This window comes from Saccostrea echinata, unplaced genomic scaffold (assembly GCF_033153115.1).
Source record: "Saccostrea echinata isolate AGI-Se365-2 ecotype Australia unplaced genomic scaffold, CSIRO_AGI_Sech_v1 ptg000113l, whole genome shotgun sequence".
Taxonomy (NCBI): Eukaryota; Metazoa; Mollusca; class Bivalvia; order Ostreida; family Ostreidae; genus Saccostrea; species Saccostrea echinata.
In genome coordinates this window covers 307,029-327,096 of record NW_026889862.1, presented here as the reverse complement: position 1 = coordinate 327,096, position 20,068 = coordinate 307,029, and the positions used below count along the sequence as shown (strand labels likewise).

General features: G+C 32.2%; 1 long non-coding RNA gene across 1 annotated transcript; it reads right to left on the bottom strand.

Annotated features, from left to right (window-relative positions):
- Nucleotides 1–4,140: 4,140 nt before the first annotated feature.
- On the bottom strand, nt 4,141–19,826 carry LOC133177273 (uncharacterized). The gene is made up of 4 exons (XR_009719655.1): nt 19,770–19,826; nt 7,308–7,529; nt 4,628–4,741; nt 4,141–4,529 (listed from the first exon to the last, which is right to left on the bottom strand). It is a non-coding gene; the product is annotated as an uncharacterized LOC133177273 (long non-coding RNA).
- Nucleotides 19,827–20,068: the final 242 nt, after the last annotated feature.

The window sequence follows — 20,068 nt, the reverse complement described above, 5'->3', positions numbered from 1 at the left end:
GCAATCCCTCCTCATAACATAAACAGACAGACAAGGCAATTCCTATATACCAGGGCCAAGCTTAAAAAATTCTTGGTTTGCAGTTGTCAACCTAAATTTTTAGAATGGGCGGTATTTTTTTTTATTTTTCTAAAAAAATGTAGTTTTCAAATATGTTTTAACAAACAAAAATAGGCTTACTTAACATAAGCTCCTCTTGTTATAAGTCGCTGATTGATAATACCAAAAATCGAAAATGAAACATGCAGTTTCACTATCCTGAAAGCTTGAAGCTTAAAAAAAATAATACAAAATAGCTGGAAAAAGTTTGGGTCAGGTGCATTTTCAGTGGGTCACTAGGCAGCTGAAAAAAATTATTTTAGGCCCAGGCTCTTCATTTGCAGGGGTAAGATAACACTGATAAGGTAACACTTTTATCAGGTAAGGTTATGTATTTATTTCTCAAAGTGAGGAAAACACACATAATAGTATTCACAATCAAATACTTTACAACAGTGACCCACAAACACGAACAGACAAATATCTATATCATATATTTAAACTGATACTGATCCAAAAACCATAATCAGACACATTCTAAAACAAAAAATCTTAAAACAGTGAATCACATTCTATGAAAGTAATGATTACTCAGTGATCAAGAAACCATAAACACATGCATAATTGAACTGCCATAACCAAACTTCTACAATGTTTTGAACAAACATTCTATGACAGTGACCCACAATCCATGAACAGACACATACATGTATATATGACAGTGTTCAACAAAGCATGAACATTTTCATATATATGTATGCATATACACAAATGTCTTTACTCAAAGGCACAAAAAGTCATGAACAAACTACAGGAAAAATGTTAGAACAAACAATCTATGACAGTGACCCACAACCCATGAACAGACACAAACACTTATATATGACAGTGATCAACAAACCATGAACATTTTCATATATATGTATTCATGTACACAACTGTCTTAACTCAAAGACACAAAAAAAAGTCATGAACAAACTACAGGCAAAATATGAGAACAAACAACCTACGACAATGACCTACAATCCATGATAGAACAAACAATCTATGACAGTGACCCACAATCCATGAACAGACTCATACATGTATATATATGACAGTGATCCACAAACTATGAACTTTTCATATATGTATGCATATACATAAATGTCTTTACTCGAGGACACAAAAAGTCATGAACAAACTACAGGAAAAATGATAGAACAAACAATATATGACAGTGACCCACAATCCATGAACAGACACAAACACTTATATATGACAGTGATCAACAAACCATAAACATTTTTATATATATGTACGCATATACACAAATGTCTTTACTCAAAGGCACAAAAAGTCATGAACAAAATAAAGGAAAAATGTTAGAACAAACAATCTATGACAGTGACCCACAAACCATGAACAGACACATACATGTATATATGACAGTGTTCAACAAAGCATGAACATTTTCATATATATGTATTCATGTACACAACTGTCTTAACTCAAAGACACAAAAAAGTCATGAACAAACTACAGGCAAAATATTAGGACAACCTATGACAATGACCTACAATCCATGATAGAACAAACAATCTATGACAGTGACCCACAATCCATGAACAGACACATACATGTATATATATGACAGTGATCCCCAAACTATGAACATTTTCATATATGTATGCATATACACAAATGTCTTTACTCGGGGACACAAAAAGTCATGAACAAACTACAGGAAAAATGATGGAACAAACAATATATGACAGTGACCCACAATCCATGAACAGACACAAACACTTATATATATATGATAGTGATCCACTAACCATGAACATTTTCATATATATGTATGCATGTACACAACTGTCTTAACTCAATGACACAAAAAAGTCATGAACAAACTACGGGTAAAATATTACAACAAACAATCTATGACAGTGACCCATAACCCATGAACAGACACAAACATGTATATATGACAGTGAACAACAAACCATGAACATTTTTATATATATGTATGCATATACACAAATGTCTTAACTCAAGGACACAAAAAGTCATGAACAAACTACAGGAAAAATGTTAGAACAAACAATCTATGACAGTGACCCACAACCCATGAACAGACACAAACACTTATATATGACAGTGATCAACAAAGCAAGAACATTTTCATATATATGTATGCATGTACACAACTGTCTTAACCCAAAGACACAAAAAGGTCATGAACAAACTACAGGCAAAATATTAGAACAAACAACCTATGACAATGACCTACAATCCATGATAGAACAAACAATCTATGACAGTGACCCACAATCCATGAACAGACACATACATGTATATATATGACAGTGATCCACAAACTATGAACATTTATATATATATGTATGCCTATACACAAATGTCTTAACTCAAAGACACAAAAAGTCATGAACAAACTACAGGAAAAATGTAAGAACAAACAACCTATGACAATGACCTACAATCCATGATAGAACAAACAATCTATGACAGTGACCCACAATCCATGAACAGACACATACATGTATATATATGACAGTGATCCACAAACTATGAACATTTTTATATATATGTATGCCTATACACAAATGTCTTAACTCAAAGACACAAAAAGTCATGAACAAACTACAGGAAAAATGTAAGAACAAACAATATATGACAGTGACCCACAACCCATGAACAGACACAAACACTTATTTACATGACAGTGATCAACAAACCATGAACATTTTCATATATATGTATGCATATACACAAATGTCTATACACAAAGACATAAAAAAGTCATGAACAAACTACAGGAAAAATGCAAGAACAAACAATCTATGACAGTGACCCACAATCCACCATGAACAGACACATGCATGTAAATATGACAGTAATCCACAAACCACATATACATGTATGCATATACACAAATGATACAAAAATACATAAACAAACTACAGAAAAAAAATTGTAAAATGTTAGAACAATAAATAACCGTGACCCACAATCCAAGAGGTTGAACCGATATGACAATGACCCACAAACTATACACAAACTATGGGACAACCAATATACCAATATATAGAAATATTTACCTCCTGGAGAATATTGATATACAATTCAAGCTTTGATACTATAATTAACAAGCATTTTGACAATCTAAAAATAAATTATTAAATTTTAGAACTAAGATTTGATTTTATTAACTTTGTTAGTGTAAAAATCCTTCAAAAAATCACACAAAATACGAAATCTGATGTACAGGTTCTAGACAGACATTACTTGAAAAATTGATGTCACTTTATAATTCTTTTTTTCCTATAGAATAGATATATATTTTATCACCTCTGGCTTGTGAACATGACTGTTTAGTCTTTATTTATCATTTATTGCATAAATATTTACATTTCCAATGTCTTTGTCCGAGATAAAATTACAAATTGTAAAAATACTTTATTTCTACATAAATCTACTAGTTCATCGATAGGCGCAGTTAAAAAAAAAATCACGTGCGGGGCGGGACAAATAGAGACAGAAGCGGGGCTATTAGCATGGGAATTTGCAGAATCAGGAGCATGTAAATATAAGGAATAACTATCAGGTTTTTTGGATTCATGACGATGATCAATCGATTGGCTTGCGTGATAATTTTATGCATAAACGCCTTCGGCGTTTATGCAAATTATCACGCAAGCCACTCGATTGATCACATCATGAATCCAAAAAATAAGACAGTTAGCTTTAAATGAGTTTTAATAAAACATAATTTCACCACGCGAATTTAATTTCTTGTTCGTCGCACATCTGGTGAAAAAAGTAAGAGCGGGCAAGAGATTAAATAATAATATTATTACTTTTTTGTACGCAAAATTTTTAGGCATAACATGAAAAAAATTGAGTGACAATTATATTTTTTCTACTTTTTTCTGATTTGTAGAGTAAACAGATTTAAATTATCAAAAATAGAGCGGAAATAAAACAGAAACTGGCACAGAATTTCCCAGGTGCAGGAGATTTAAATTAATATTATTTGTATAGCTTTGTTCAAATAAGAGCGTGCGGGTCCGACAAGCAAAACATTAAATTGGAATTGCCTTTGTATTTGATTTTATTTATGAAAATTGATAATGGCACATGTCACATATTCACATCAAAACTTATCACATTATCACTTTTGGAATTGCAAAGCAGTGTATCAACAGACTTTTCATATTTGAAACTAATTATTTTTTTTTCTGCATAATAAAGCATAATTCAAAATGTACCGGTAGTATTTTCAGATTAAGATGGACTTAACTGTAGAAAAAGACAGTTTTATATTCAGTCCACATATCAGCTTCAGAGCAAATAATTAACCACACACACATGAACACCATTAGGGTCTTGGCTTATCTGCGGAAAAAGTTTATATTCTGCAAAATGGTCTTCACTGGTTTGTGGAACATGTGCAAGTTTTCCATCAGGGTCTGCCTCAATAATCCACTCTAAGGAACATGCAAAGAAGAACTGACAATGTAATATAAGTTATGCTACAAGTCTTGTATTGAAATTTCCTCCTATATTTCAGAAGAGTTACACATACCTGTACTAAATTGCCTAAGCTGTTGAACATAAGAATTTACAAGGTCCTGACTAGTCTGTACAATCTGTGGAACATGTAGAAATGCTGCAACAGGGTTTGCCTCCAAAATGCTTCCTATAATATATGTGCAAAACAAAATTAATTGTGATTATATTTATGCCTACAACTACATTCAGATACCTTTAATGTATGCTATTTCGATGCATTTTGAATAGAAATTTAACATGCTATTAAATAAATGTTCTTAACATAAAATAAATTAATAAAAAATATCAAATAAACTAATTGTTTTTTTATATAACACTAAACAGCAAGGGCAATGGTCACCCAGGTGTAAATTGTACAATCAACTGAGAAGTCCTATTAGGTAGACCCTAATTGTAAGGACCATTATGACAATTTATAAAAGGATCTTGGATCAGGCTAAACAAGAAATATACTAAACTTCAAAGTTCGCAGAAATGTTCTTCCTATAAATATCTACTTGATGGGTTTTACCTACCGTATTATTTAAGAAATTCAATTCTGACTAAGTTTCAAAAATGTATATCAAAGTTAAGATTATCTTCACACCTTTTAGCTATTGAAACTGGATATAATAAAGCAAACAGATCCCACTGGAAATGTTTTTTTGTGTCATACTTGTGTCGAGGATGAATATCACATTCTACTAGTATGTCCTGTTTATCGAGATTATCAATGCAAATTATTTCTTTTTAAAAAAAACATCCATACGTATAAATTACTGCAATTGTTCAATACTAAGAACTTTAAGGATATGTGTAACCTAGGTAAATATATTTATTATAGCATGAGGCAAAGAGGTGATCCTGTACATATAATCAAATATCAGCTGTCTCATTTAAAGTCATCATTTTGTAAGTTCTATGGTCGATACAATGACCTTGTCAGCAAATACAATTTATCATTGAGTCAAATGCTGACTGACGTTTTTCATACTAATTGTTAGACCATTATTTACACACTGAATTGTCGACGGATTTTTCCGTTATTTCCCAATCATGACAAGGAGCACACGGCGGGTGTGACCGGTCGGCAGGGGATGCTCACTCCTCCATGGCACCTGATCCCACCTCTGATGTTTGGAGGTCCGTGTTTGCTCTGCTCCTATTTTGTATTGTATAATGGACTTTTGAGCTTGAGGTCCGTGTTTGCTCTGCTCCTATTTTGTATTGTATAATGGACTTTTGAGCTTGAATACTGTTCGTTATCTCCATATATTTCATATCAAGGTGATCTTGTAATCCAATAATAATAATCACTCTAACCTTGTCTTAGAGGTATTATTTTCAATAATTTACTTTATTTAGGCCAAAAAAAAATAATAGTCTTGTTTTTTTTAAATTTTGGAAGAAAAAAATCTCGAATTTCCGGAATTTCATCGTTCTGTCACCATAATCGTTTTCTGTGTTAACACAAAACAAGCATTTCATGAAATTCTTGTTTTAAATGTGGACTTTCATAGAATACCACTTGAGTTTAGTCAAAAGACATGAAATTTGATTTTAAAAGACAATATTGACCTGTGACATGTTTAATTTTATCTTTTATTAGTTCATATCCAAAAAATGTTGTCGAAAAAAATAAAATAAAATGAAAATATACAATAAAATAATTTTCCTACCTACCTACCCTATTTTTTTTTTCAGGCTGGTAGCAGGAAACAAGACTATTTTTTTTGGTCTTATCTAAAATATGGATCACAAAAAGATGTTGTTTTTTCCCCATCAATTTAATTAATTCATCATTTTCACCAATTGCTATTTTCCTATTCTTGGAAAAAAAGTTCACAAATTAATATATTTCAATGTACGTGATGTAAACTTCAGAAACTTACATCTGCTGAACATCAATTTTAGTGCCCTTGTAATCGTAGATTCGGGGGTATATAGTTTTTGCCCTGTGCATCCATCTGTCTGTTTGTCCGCAAAAAAAATCATTAATCATCAAGTCGTAATGTTATGACAGCATGCTTTAATAGTGACTACTTATACAGTTTGATGGAACCACGGACCTATACTATACGTCCCTAACAGAATGGCATCCAAACATCATAAACTTTTTAGAACCTGACCTTGTTATTGAAACATTTGGTCAATTGCTTGCATATTACAACTAATTAAGTGTTTTGGCAGCATTAATAATGACTGTTTAATGGGTTAGGTACGTACTATGTAATAATAAGTAAACATGACAAACAGCTGGCAAAGTCCTGTCTCAATAAGTGTCAAACTTGGTATTTTCTTTTGAATAAATTTTAATTCTAGGATCAGTCTTCTTGTGTTCCTCTGTGTACTGTACAACCATAAGGGTGGTTGTACTAATAAAAATATTTCCTTAAACCTAGCAAATTGTTTATAGTCACAGTAATACCTTACATCTTTGATTTAGTAAAGACATAAAACATACAGGGTGTTAGTTCCTTGTTTTACTATTGTTATTCACAAAATATTTTCATTATGGCAAGTGAAATATTCTGAAATGGTGGCCAAAATTTTTTTTAGGTCCTCATTTAGTGACCTGAAAGTAAGTGTGACTTGGAACACTGTTGGGTAAAACATTTTTCATCTCTTGACCTCTCAAGAACATTGAAAAAAAAATGCACTACAAAGAGGATGCAGCGTATCAAATTTGAAAATCCATTATTCTAAATATTTACCTGATGAGTGATGAACTCCAAGGAAGATTGTCCATTGGGCATGGGATCACCATAGTCATATCTGATCTCCTTCCCTCTATCAATATCCCTTCTTGCAAAGAAAAAGCCTGGAGTAGTTGTTAAACACTTTTAACTTCTCATAACATGCATAAGATGGGGTTGTCTATAGCTGCATCATTAACCTACTTTCCAAGCCTTTGGAAGCTGTCAGATGCATCAATGCTTGTAAAATGATAATGAAAACCATAAATAAAAAGTTTAAAGTTACATATAAACATAATAACATATATGATGAAATATTAGGACTGCAGGAACAATACAGGTTTTATGCAACAATCACAATATAGTAGTCACAATATATGAATCACAATGTATTTTTCCAAAAATAATTTTTGTTTCATACAATTTGCAAGAGTAATAAAAATCCCTGCCACTGTATGATATTGTTCAATTATCGTACACATTTTAGAGTGCAAGAAAATTATGTTATTCTTTACTCTAAAAAATTGTCATCCTAGTGAGACATGACACTCTGCAATTTGTTGTCAAGATATAAAAATCCAAATAAAAAATATAACGCAGCAAGGTTAAGGATGCCCACAGGAAATAATACGCCTAAAAATATTCCGAGAAAATAAATATAGTGTTGATTTTTTTTTTACAGCATGAGTTTTGATTAATGGGAATTCTACTATTTGCATATGTAGGAGGGTTGTCCCAGAAATACGTGAACATTTTCAATATCTTTTGTTTCACTAATACTGTAAAGTTAAAAATAGGCATAGATCATGATCAACATTTTTGTGAATTTTTTCTGGAAATGTGCTTCTGATAAAATTAGTTTATTTAAGCATAAATTCGGCACAGTATTTAATTTTATTTTATTTACCAAGTAATGCATCTCAAATATGGCGTGTGTTGCTAAAAGATTGTGGAATTAATTCTTTCAATAGACAATTTCTCAATTCCGATAATAAACCTAACAGTTCACATTGTTTAACGATGGCCTTGGCTTAGGCTTATGACGTAAAGCTCAGGACTTTCAGTTTGTCTTCATTTCTTTTGGTCTACAAAATGTCTCTTCCAGCACTAATATCTCTTTCATCGTATGGGCAAGAGTCCTATCCCGTTTTAAAGACAGTGCTGCTTAATAATTTGTGCTCCAAATTATCACTAAACGTCACCATTTTTAACAATATCTAATTAAAAGTGTTCTGGCATATAACGTCATATATTTGTCATTAATGATATCAAATTAATGAATTTTCATACACAAGTATATCAGCTAGATCAAAGAGTATTTATGGAGGTAAAGTTTGTGACATTATATTTCCGTATAACCTGGTAATAAAGAAAAATTCACTGACAATGCTACTTTTAAAAGTCAATAAACTGCAGTGTGCAGACCACCGATATTTAACACCCTTTAAATGCCGTTTTTACATATTAATGACATCACAAGCCTAAAATATTTTGTCATAATACTGAAAATATCATTTTCCAACAACTTGCAAAAAATTATTAGTTCTGGTCAAATAGTTTCTGAAATATACAAAAAGTTTGTGTTTTCTGGGACAACCCTCATATATATGAGGTCTTTGCCGAGTTCGGCCAAAGCAACTTTACTTACATCAGCTGTTTGTCAAGTGACATGTTTAAAATTACAAAAAATATGTATGGCTACAAAGATCATAAAGTACAACGATATACGGATATCTTTTCACTATGAAATTAATTTTGTTTTCTTTAAGACAAATTCCTTAACCTGAAAAGTGCTGGGAGCAACTTCCCCATGCCTGAGAATTAATTTATGTAAAATTTTTGATAAACTTCCTACATTGACATAATATGCATTGAAATAATGGTAAAATACGGAAAAAAGCAACAGCGCACAACCAGCTCCTGGCACTTTTCAAAGTAGTAGGGATGTTACTACCTTTGTATAATAAAGTGCCCCAGCATGATACACCCGTCAAATATTGTTCAATTATCACGAACAGTTTAGAGTGCAAGAAAATAAAGTCAACCTTGATACAAGGATTTCCAAGATTTTTCCATTTCTTACAATTTTTGTTTATACATTTCCTGTGGTGTAGGCATTATAACAAATATTACATTATAGATCCTCAACTGGTAGTGTTAGAGCTTGACAAATGCCCATCTGCACCCCCCCCCCCACACCCCCCCCCCCCCCACACAGTGACACACACACACATCTTTCATATTTGTGAGACATGATGCTCTGAAATTTACTAGTTGATATTTTCAAAAAATTAAATAAAAATATCATATTAAACAAAATCAATTTAGTCTTAACAACTTAATCTATACCAATTTAATTTTAAAATAAAAGACTGGCCATCAAATGACATATGCTATAAACTGACCAGCAGTTCTTCTGTCTAATTCCCAAAGGATACAGATAAGAACTGCTTGATCAGAGATGCTCTAACAGAAATGATTGAGAACAGCTAGCCTTCCTACACTGAACTCATTAATTAATCTTTAACTGGATGCATGTCCACTCATTACTCCCAAGGGATGAATGGATCTGTGCTATCTGCTTTGTAGTGCAATTAAAATGAATATTTATGTCATTCTGAAATTAAATTTGAAAACAAAGATTTTTTTTTTTTCAATTTGTTACAAAGATTTATAAAAAGAAAAAAAAATTGTAATCTTGATGCAACATTTTTAATAAGGTTTCTGCTTGACTCTTAGATTTGTAGGGACTATCTATTAATTTATTATACAATATCAAATTAGTTTATTATACAATTATTGTATCAAATTAGTTTTAATTACTTTTCACCAAATTCATTTTAAAAGTTAGGCTAGCCCACAAAAAACTATTTAATCCAACATGGCTGATTCCTCTGCCCAATTCCCAAGAGATATAGATAACACCTGCTTGATCAGAGATGCTCTACCAGTTAGCTCCTCACACTAAACTAATTTCTCGCTAATTTGACATGCAATTTTCTGTTATCAACATTCTCCTTGACCAGTGCTTGATAATTACACCCATGGGAGAGGTGGAATTTCTCTTGTAACATTATATTTGTTATAGATTGCTGTAAAGTATATAATGAAAAAAATAAGTATTTCTTGATTTTAACATCTTTTTAATAAGGATACTGCAACACTTCTACATTTTTTGGGATTGTGTAATTTAATAGTAAAAAGACAGTTTTTTTTTTTTTAAATTTCACTTAAATTAAAGGTCACAGTGACCTTGAAATAGGTCGCGACACACCTTCTACCTAAGATGCATAAACTGGCCAAGTTTGATGATTATAAGTCTAATAGTTTTCTAGTTATGAGCCGGACAGGATTTTTCCATATTTGGCCATAGCATCTTAATTAAAGGTCAGAACGACCTACTTTTAGTGCGTGACACACCTTCTACCAAAGAAGTATCAGCTGACAAAGTTTGATAATCCTAGGCCTAATAGTATTAAAGTTATGAGCCGGACACGAGAAAGGCTAACAGACAGACAGACAGACGGACATGAACGCCATAACATAATACGTTCCGTCTAAAGACGGGCGTATAAAAATTCATAAATTATAGTGAAGCAGATATCGTTGAACTTTTGAGATTTTCGAGGGGCTGTGCCTGTTATTCTAGATAGTTAATGTATAAATGTGCCTTACTGTGGCTTTATATGAGGTCTACACATTTTCAATTTAAGGCCTAAAAAAAAAAATAAGTTTGTTTCCTGTAACCCGACCGACCCATTCAAATTATCCCCCGGCGGATTTTTTTTCCTGCCAAATCTGCATTTGCTCTTTGGTTCGATCGATCAGCTGATTCCATTTATTCAAAAAATATTAATTGTAGCTTTATTTGAGATATAAAATATGTCATCCTAGTCAACATTTACCTTGAATATAAAGAGTAATCATTATTGTAACAACAATTTCCACCCACAACTTTTAGAATTTCGTTCTCTGCCGCTAAGCAGCCATTTTGGGTGTCCACTTTAAATATAACACCTGGTTAATTCAGTCTGGGGATGTTTGACCCTTTTATCCATAAGCAAAAAAAAAAAAAAAAAAAAAAAATCCCGACCTACCGACCCTTGATTTTTTGGGAATGTTACAGGAAGCAAACAATTTTTTTTAGGCCTAATTAGACTATAAAATATTGATTAATACATTCAAAAATATGACTTAGTTTTGGTCAGATCACACTTATTTTAATTTGATATTTACAAGCTACAATAATAGCTTGATCTACGCCTCAAGTACAGAGAAACTGTCTGTCAAACTAGGGTGTGACGTCATCTTAGTCAGTGCAGGAAGGTCAAGATGGCTTAAATTCTACATTCAAATAGTGTTATTATGACATGATAAGTTACACATCAATTTATGTTTACAATATTTATCATGTTATGAGAAAAGACTGTATTTGAGTGTGTATGAAAAAGAAAACATTAGTATTTAGGATTTATTTGTTCAGTTTCATTGTGACGTCATAATCGATTTCCAGAAGCTCTGCATATAGGCTGATGTAAGTATGGGAGTCCTAAACCTAGCTGCGTATACAATATATATATATATTTTTTTATATAATTAGTTTTGATTACTTGTTAAATATACAATATCAAATTAGTTTTAATTATATTATATACTAAAAGATTAGTTTTATTTACTTTACAACAAATTTATCTTGAAAGTTAGACTAGACAAGAAAGTCGACTTTTGCACTCGGCGAGCAGAGTTTTGACACTGTTTACGGAAATAAAAGAAAATTAATAAATAAGACAAACATGTCATAGATAGTTGTGTAGATAAATTATCGTAGAGGACAATGGTAATAAACAGTTTGCCAGTGCATTTCCTCTGAAAGTGTAAATAAGTTCAATTTTGGGGAAGGGGGGGGGGGGTACTCAATGTAATATGGATTTGGATACCTTGTGTTATCATCATACTATGGGTTGAAAAATTTATTACCAAAACAAGTGCCTGTAATACCAGCTGTTAAAAATCAGTATGGGCCACTACCATTTTAGAACTAGTAGCCTCTTCAGCGACCAGTTTTAAAGGCTGATATTTTTAACCGAACAGTTTTCTCTGGTGAGGGGAGGGACTAAGATTTTCCCAGAGGCTGATCGTGTATGGTGTTAATACCTATACACACACAGTATACACAGGAAGTCCTTGTTACCTGTGGGAACTTTTATACATATATTTCTAAAAGATGATAAATTTTTTAATTGTAAGCTAGCTTATTGTGAGAAAATATAGCATTATAACTGACAAACTGTCAACTTTAATGCATTTAATTATAAAACAAACAGCATATAGACCTCTTTAAATACAGCGATCTTTACAGCAATGTGTTGACGTGATCCTTGTCATGTTAAATATGGGAAATTCCGAAAATATCAATGTACCTGTATTTAATTTCAATTATTTATAAGTGTAAAAAAAGTTGTTATACAGTGCCTGGGAAGGTAAAACAACAGATGCGGGCAAATGGCCCTGTTATTTATAGCCACTAACCAGGGTCATTTTGAAATTTAAGGGGTCTAGAGGAAATATATTCAGGTCATTCTAAAATATGTCATAGTTTTGTGCTAATAATAATGCATATACATGTATCTTTGACACCTAAATTTAAGTTGCTAAAGAATGCCATAGGAATTGACAAATCATTCGACATTGACTAGCAAAAGTGATTTTTCTGTTTCTAAGAAATTCATAAATCATTCGTCATCTACCACAGCAAGTATTTAGGAAAATTACATTTAAACCAAACACACTTTTTTTAAATTGTCGATTTAGAGATCAAGGGACAGGCAAAGATAAAAAACTTCGATGATGTGGTTTTTCATTGTAAGGTAAAAAATTTTTTCATAAATCTGTGGTAAGCCATCCAAAATGACTCAACATTTCTTTGCCAATGGATGTAAAATATGTTGAATGTCGGTTCCAATTTTTTAATATGATACATTACAGATTCCATCTACCTTCGACGATGAATACTGTACCGATAGAGCAGACTGATATGAACTTCACAAAGTAGAAAACAATGTGTGTTGTGCTGCATGGCATCAGTGCATCAATGCATTGGGCCATTTTTCGGCAGTATGCACATATAGCACAAGATATGGCCCCTTCCCAGGTCCTGGTCATAAAAATTTTTATGATCACGATCAAAATGTTTAGAAAACCCTGTTTGTATGAAAAGTTGTGCAACACTTCTCTTAGCAATTGAGCAAATGGCAAAAGATGCAATGTGGAAAAGCCACAAATATCTAGAAATAACCGTAGTGGGAATTGAATCATGCCAATCTCAAACAAATGCAAAAAAATGTTTTATAACTGAGGTTTTTCCTAATGCTTCTGTAGTAGGCCCTATATTATGTTCTCCCTCCTTTCTTTCATCAGAGGTAAGGCATAATAAAAAAAATATGTTTGTTTACAGTTACCCGACTGACCCTATATCTAATAGGCAACCCAAATTTTTTTTCGTTGTAAAAATCCAGAAGTCACTCATTCGTCGGTTTAACTTTTACATGCATCTTAATCAGTCAAGCGTTTGAAATCGAAAGTACTAGAAATAGTTAGTGCAACATGGAATTAAAGAAGAAATACAAGACAGTTTTTTTCATTGTGTGGTAGCTGTAAGGCAGTTGGCAAGAAAGATATTGCCATATGGCAAGCCCAAACAAAAGTAAAGCACCACACAATGGTAAAACTGTCTTGTTTTTCAACCAATTCATTTGAATTTGTGTATAAAAAAATTCAATAAAATAAAAAAAATCCTACCTATCGGCCCTATTTTATTTCGGCATGTAACAGTAAACAAACATATTTTTTTGTTTGGCCTAAACATGTATGGAAACTATAAACATAAAACTAACACCCCAAGTATGCCATCTGCATTCAGAATCGGTGCATGTGCTTTTTTGAGGTTGACAAGCTGGTAATTATGCTTCACAGCTGCTTCAGGCTGAAGCATCCGTCATTTGTAAGGTAGGTCGCGGGTTTGCTTTTGTCATCAATTTCGGTACACAATTTAGACAATTCGAGTGGTTGTTTTGTGCACATTTGATTATGACGTGAGTTACATCACAAAGGCGATGTTGCATTGCTTCCTGCTTATTTCTCTGAAAATTACTTTAATTAGCAATAGAATCTAGTCCATACGAGGCGTATGTACAGTGTGCGAAAGTATTAACGCCTGTCCGATGGTCCGAATCTATCTCAAATTGAATTGGTCTACCCCGATCCGAATTGAAACAGACCGAATTCTCTATCCCAATTTTGGCCATGGGTAAAATGAGATTGAACAAGAATGACCATTTCGTATTTTTAACACATAATTATAAACAAAATAATTGTGAAAAAATAATTTAATACTTTTATATTTTACATGGTAAAAGAACTGTTGTTAAATCTCTTTACTTATTAATTTATAACATTGTGCATCTTTCGATGAATTAGTGGTGTACAATTTTTACCCAATGCTTGCTGTTTATGTATATCAGGCATGCTACAAATCCTGACTGCAGGAAGCACTGCATTAAAACACAAATTGAATCAACAAAAAGACAACCAAAAAAATTGAAAATAAAATAATGAATCCGAGAAAAGGGAAAGCTATAAAGATGAAATTAGAGTTTGTGTCTTTCACAAATATTAGCTGGTCTGCAGAGTGAAGTTTATATACGACGAGTCTGAATAATTTCACAGTTTTTTGGGGTGTGAAATGCATGAACACTGCATGATTATATTTAATTTTCACTAGATAATCATGAAAATATATAGCAGATACTTCAATAAGAATATAAATGAATAAATTTTAAAAAATTTAACAATAACAAGAGCACATTTTTTCCTAATTTACTTTCTTTGGACATTCCTATTTGTCTACGGTCTATCCCAATTTCAAATGAGATAGTCAAATGGGCTATTTCATTCTCCAGATTAGTTTCGCACACTGTATGTATGAACCTAGAGGATTATAAGTTAATTCTGCTCTGATTATATGTGTAATGTATAAGAACAAACTTATAAAACATAATAAATGTGATGCAAAATGCATGGAATTCATTTTATATTGAATATGATACTAAACTACTAAAGGTTAATCAAATTGATTCAGTGTTAAAAATATGGCATGCAAAATGAAAGTAACGGTTTCAGTAAATTGCTACATTGAAAAATTGAAAGGCTGTATGTATGCACATAAATTTGCAATGAAGAGAAGGTGTGTAATGCACCATGTTTGCTCATCACAGCCAAAAAAAAAACAACACATTTGTTATTTTAAGGATAACATCAACCCTAAACACTAAAAATGGATGAAATTTAATTAAATGCATTTTCCTCTTTTTTAAAAAAATATTTTGTATTTGAATCTAATAAAGTTGTTCTCTATTTATAAGCAGGCTAGCAAGGAATTGATTTATCAGTGAAATGCATGTTAAACATGTTATACTAAGGAGGAGAAGGACCTTGAGCTGAAAAAATACTTGTCATTCAATTTTTTTCATATTTTGTATATTTCTAATTAAGTATGTCCCACATATCTTAAAGCAGTTATATCATTAGGTTTCTTACCTTATTTTGGAGATATTGATTGACAATTACTATGCCCTACTGTATCTAAGTGGAGTTTTAATTCTCCATGTTTCCGGGCTAATTACTCTGTCCTTAATGGGATTTTTTAAGCATATGTAAAAAATATCAAAGTGGACATGTATCTTTTAAATTATTTCAGAGTATAACTAGGATTTAAAATTCAAAAAAGCAAGTTTTGTCTATCACACTGCATCTGGATAGGGAAAATTACGCACTTTTTAAGACAACTTAAACAATAAAAAACGTAATTTACAAAAAATTCTATCATTCAATATTTTTTAATTTACGTTGAAATGCAAATCCTTCAAATTATTGAATAACTGTAAAAATTTCAAATGATGAAGCTGACCTCATTATTTCACAGGACATCGTTAAAGAGGACATAAGCATGACAAAAATGTGTCATGTTACATTTCTCGACTACGAGAAAAACCAACTATGACGTCACAGGTAAGCTAAATAAGCGAAATAAGATATACCTACATATGATTTCCGTCATCAGCCATGCAAAAATAATTTTTGTGTTCCCCATTTCTCAAAATATTTCATCATATACTGATTATGAACTGTTTTTACATAATACAGTGGCTTCCATTTTATCGGATAGCGGTTTAACGAATATTTCGGCTATTTCAATATAATATCAGAGCACAAAACCATTTCTTATATATTTATTAATAATTTCACCTGATATTCTGATGAAAAAATACTGGAATTTTGTTTTATCCCATACAAAAATTTGGACTATCATAGTGTTTTTTGATAATCAGCACTTTGTTCACACCTCCACAGAGCTCGACATTAACGCTTGTCCGGTACCAGCGAAAAAAAATTACGGACAAGTGAATATTGCTGGGCACTTGTCCGATTGGACAAGTGCATTTTAATATAAAGAAGTCTTCAAATAATAAAAAGAACGACTATTGAAAGTTCATCGGTAAAGACGTAAGCAGTACATAAAAAAACGAACTTCGATCCCGATATGGATCGCTATGTAATTGAGTTCACACTTGATCGGGATCGAAGTTCACTAATTGCATACTACTGCAAAGGAGGGCATGAAGTTACGTCGAGTTACGAAGTTTAGGTTCTTTTTGATAATTGTGAACATTTATGTTGTTGTCAGGATAGAAAGTCTAGATAAAAGTTTGTTTTTATGTGTTTGTTGTATTTATCAATAACATCACGAATGAATCACATGTAATGGACTTTATATTAGTTTTCAAGTTGACAGTATTGTATCTTTATTGAACAAATTTCGGACCAGTGAAGTTGAAGTTCGGACAAGTAAATGTCTTGGTCACTTGCCCGATTGGACAAGTAAGGGGAAAAAATTAATGTCGAGCCCTGCTCCACCTTCGTATGTGAAGCCTTTGTTTACACAGTTTGACACCAATTACCTTGACTGGCTTGAGTACGACAATGAGGGGATTAGTTACGCCTGGACGCACACAGGCACCTTACCTGTGTCAATAGTGGGCATAGTAAATAGATATGTTTTGATTACAGTTGTGGTGATCAGCTTGGGTTCAATGATGCACTTGTTAATTATGACAGTTATCTGCAATTTTTTCGGCGTGAAATTTTAATTATTGAACTGATTAGCTTGTGTATGACAATTTGCTTGGATAATGAAATAACCCTATTCAATCGTTTAACTTGGTAAATTGGCTTAATATTTATTCACTTTTCAGTGCAAAATTTATGGTAAAAATCACAAATGGCTCGTTCTATAAAAATACGTCTCAAAATTCATACCAACTTTCTCGACATGGCTCTCAAAATCTCTCTTCAGCAGACAAGAACGAGACTGGTAAACTCACACACAGTATAAAATACGTAACCGTATTAAAGAAACAAATCCAAAGGAAACAATTACATATATTTAATATTTTTGTTTATTTTCAATTTACAATCTATCCAGGGAAAAATAGTTTACGGTTATTAGTCAAGCATTTAGTCTACTTCCTTTTCCAAAATGGCGACCATCGAAGAAGGAATGTAAACATGTGCTGAAGAAAGATGGCAATATCTATCAAAGAATATACTCTATACGTCAATTTATTTGATAAAAAATTTCATATTAAATTCATAAGTAAGTGAAATAAATTATTTTTAGTAAAGTCATTAAGTAAACATGTCAAAAGAAAACTAAGTGCAAGCTTGAAATTTGCTAGCTACGATGTATTATCAATACATGTAGCTCTATACATCTATCTTTGGACTCGGTATGGAGCAATCGGCTATTCTAATTTTCGGCTATTCGGATAAAACTATGCTGACAACTTGACTATTCGATAAAACGGGAACCACTGTAATACCACCCCTGTGTTCACCGAGTATGATCTTGCTGTACTAACAGATCATGTATGACGTCACCGACTTGTTGGACACGCAGTTTAGGGAAACAGAGGAGTGGATCAATCTTTTTCATAATTTGTTAATGTTTACAAGAACGTAAAAACTTTTTAATTTTTTTATATAAGATGGTAATTAAAGTTAAAAAATTGTCAAAAAATTATACAAGAATTAATGCTTTACACATATTGCACTTATATAAACGGAGACTATGATGTAGTTAAACAGTCATGTGACCATGTGTCCTTCATCCCCTTAAAATGAATTCATACAAACACCCAGCATATCGGACCTTTATGGCACTCTAAACAGATATTAATATACTGTACATGTATTACGAAATACAAGTATCAAGACTTCAAGTACAATTTTTTCTATAACAAAATTAAGCTATCTGTGTTTAAGCTGAATGCAAGTATTTTACATTTTTTAATGATGAAAAATTAATAAAGAAAAAAAAAACAAGAAAGAACAAATGTTTGAGAGTTCTGACTATATACTGAATTGCGATTGACTTAAAAAGAACATTCAATGGTGGACTTTTTTTTTTCCTTTACCGTGTTATACTTGAATTCTTAATAATGAACTTGAACATCCTAACATTACTTGTATTATATTATCTATCGCAGTGTTACTGCTAGTGGTGTTCCAATCATCGATTATAATCGAAAATCAGTCGATTGTTGGCATAATCCAAGCGCTCGATTACAAAATTTCTATTCCGATTAATCGGGTTATTTATTTTATTTTACAAGCGTAATAGTTTTCAAGCCAAATATTCCAGCCGCGACTTTTCTATTAACTTATTTGTGTATCGTAATGGCGTAGATGAACAGACATTGTATTCATACCCGGGTAACAACGCTAATTCCCGGGTATGGACATACTTTGGATTCTACAAAATGAATGAAGAACCAGCTGGATTAGATCGAACGTTCTATCGTTAAAATATTGTCCTAAGGACTAGGGCTTGTCCCGAAACACAGTTAGATTATTCTAACTACAGCTGGACCACCACAGAAAGTAGTTATTCAACCATTCTTACCATTTGATAAACTAAATTGACAGACTTTGTAAATGTCCGATTATAATTGATAATTAGTTAGTTACAGTAGCCCGATCATCGATTATGAAATTCTTACCGATTCCCATCACTAGTTACTGCATATTAATTCTAATGCACGAAGAATGTTTATATCAATATACCGTTCATTCTGACTTTGTGGGCAGAATTATGAATTTCATAATACTAGAGAAGATAAGCTACTTATCTTCACGTAGGCAAATTTAATAAAAATTTCAGATATAATGCCGCAAATTCTAAGGAACATTATATCAAATTTTTCTGAACATGTTTTCCCGTAAAAATTTTTATGCAGTAAACCCGCGACCAACCTTAAACTGTGCTTACGATCAAACAAGTTCGAAAGTTCCTCGTTCTCTCGTCTAATTATCATAAATATGTGTTATATTCAATTGCTCTACTAATAATAACAAGATACTTACTGTCTTACAGCTCTTTACCCCTGCTAAACGCCGCCATTGTCCTCCCACAATGCATTGCGTGTATCGCTACACCGTATTGTGGGATATTCCAATTGACATTTATAGATACACAAAATGTTGAAAGCGAGGGACTTAGACCGACTGTTCTAAAAATAGATTTTGCGTTGTGGGACATTTTTCTATATATCCTTATGGGTCAAAAAAATTATTTTTTTTGTTTTTTATGGTAGGAATAGCATTTCCAACATTTCTGTGAAGTTTAGACTACATGGTTTATGGGTCAAAATATAGATGACCCA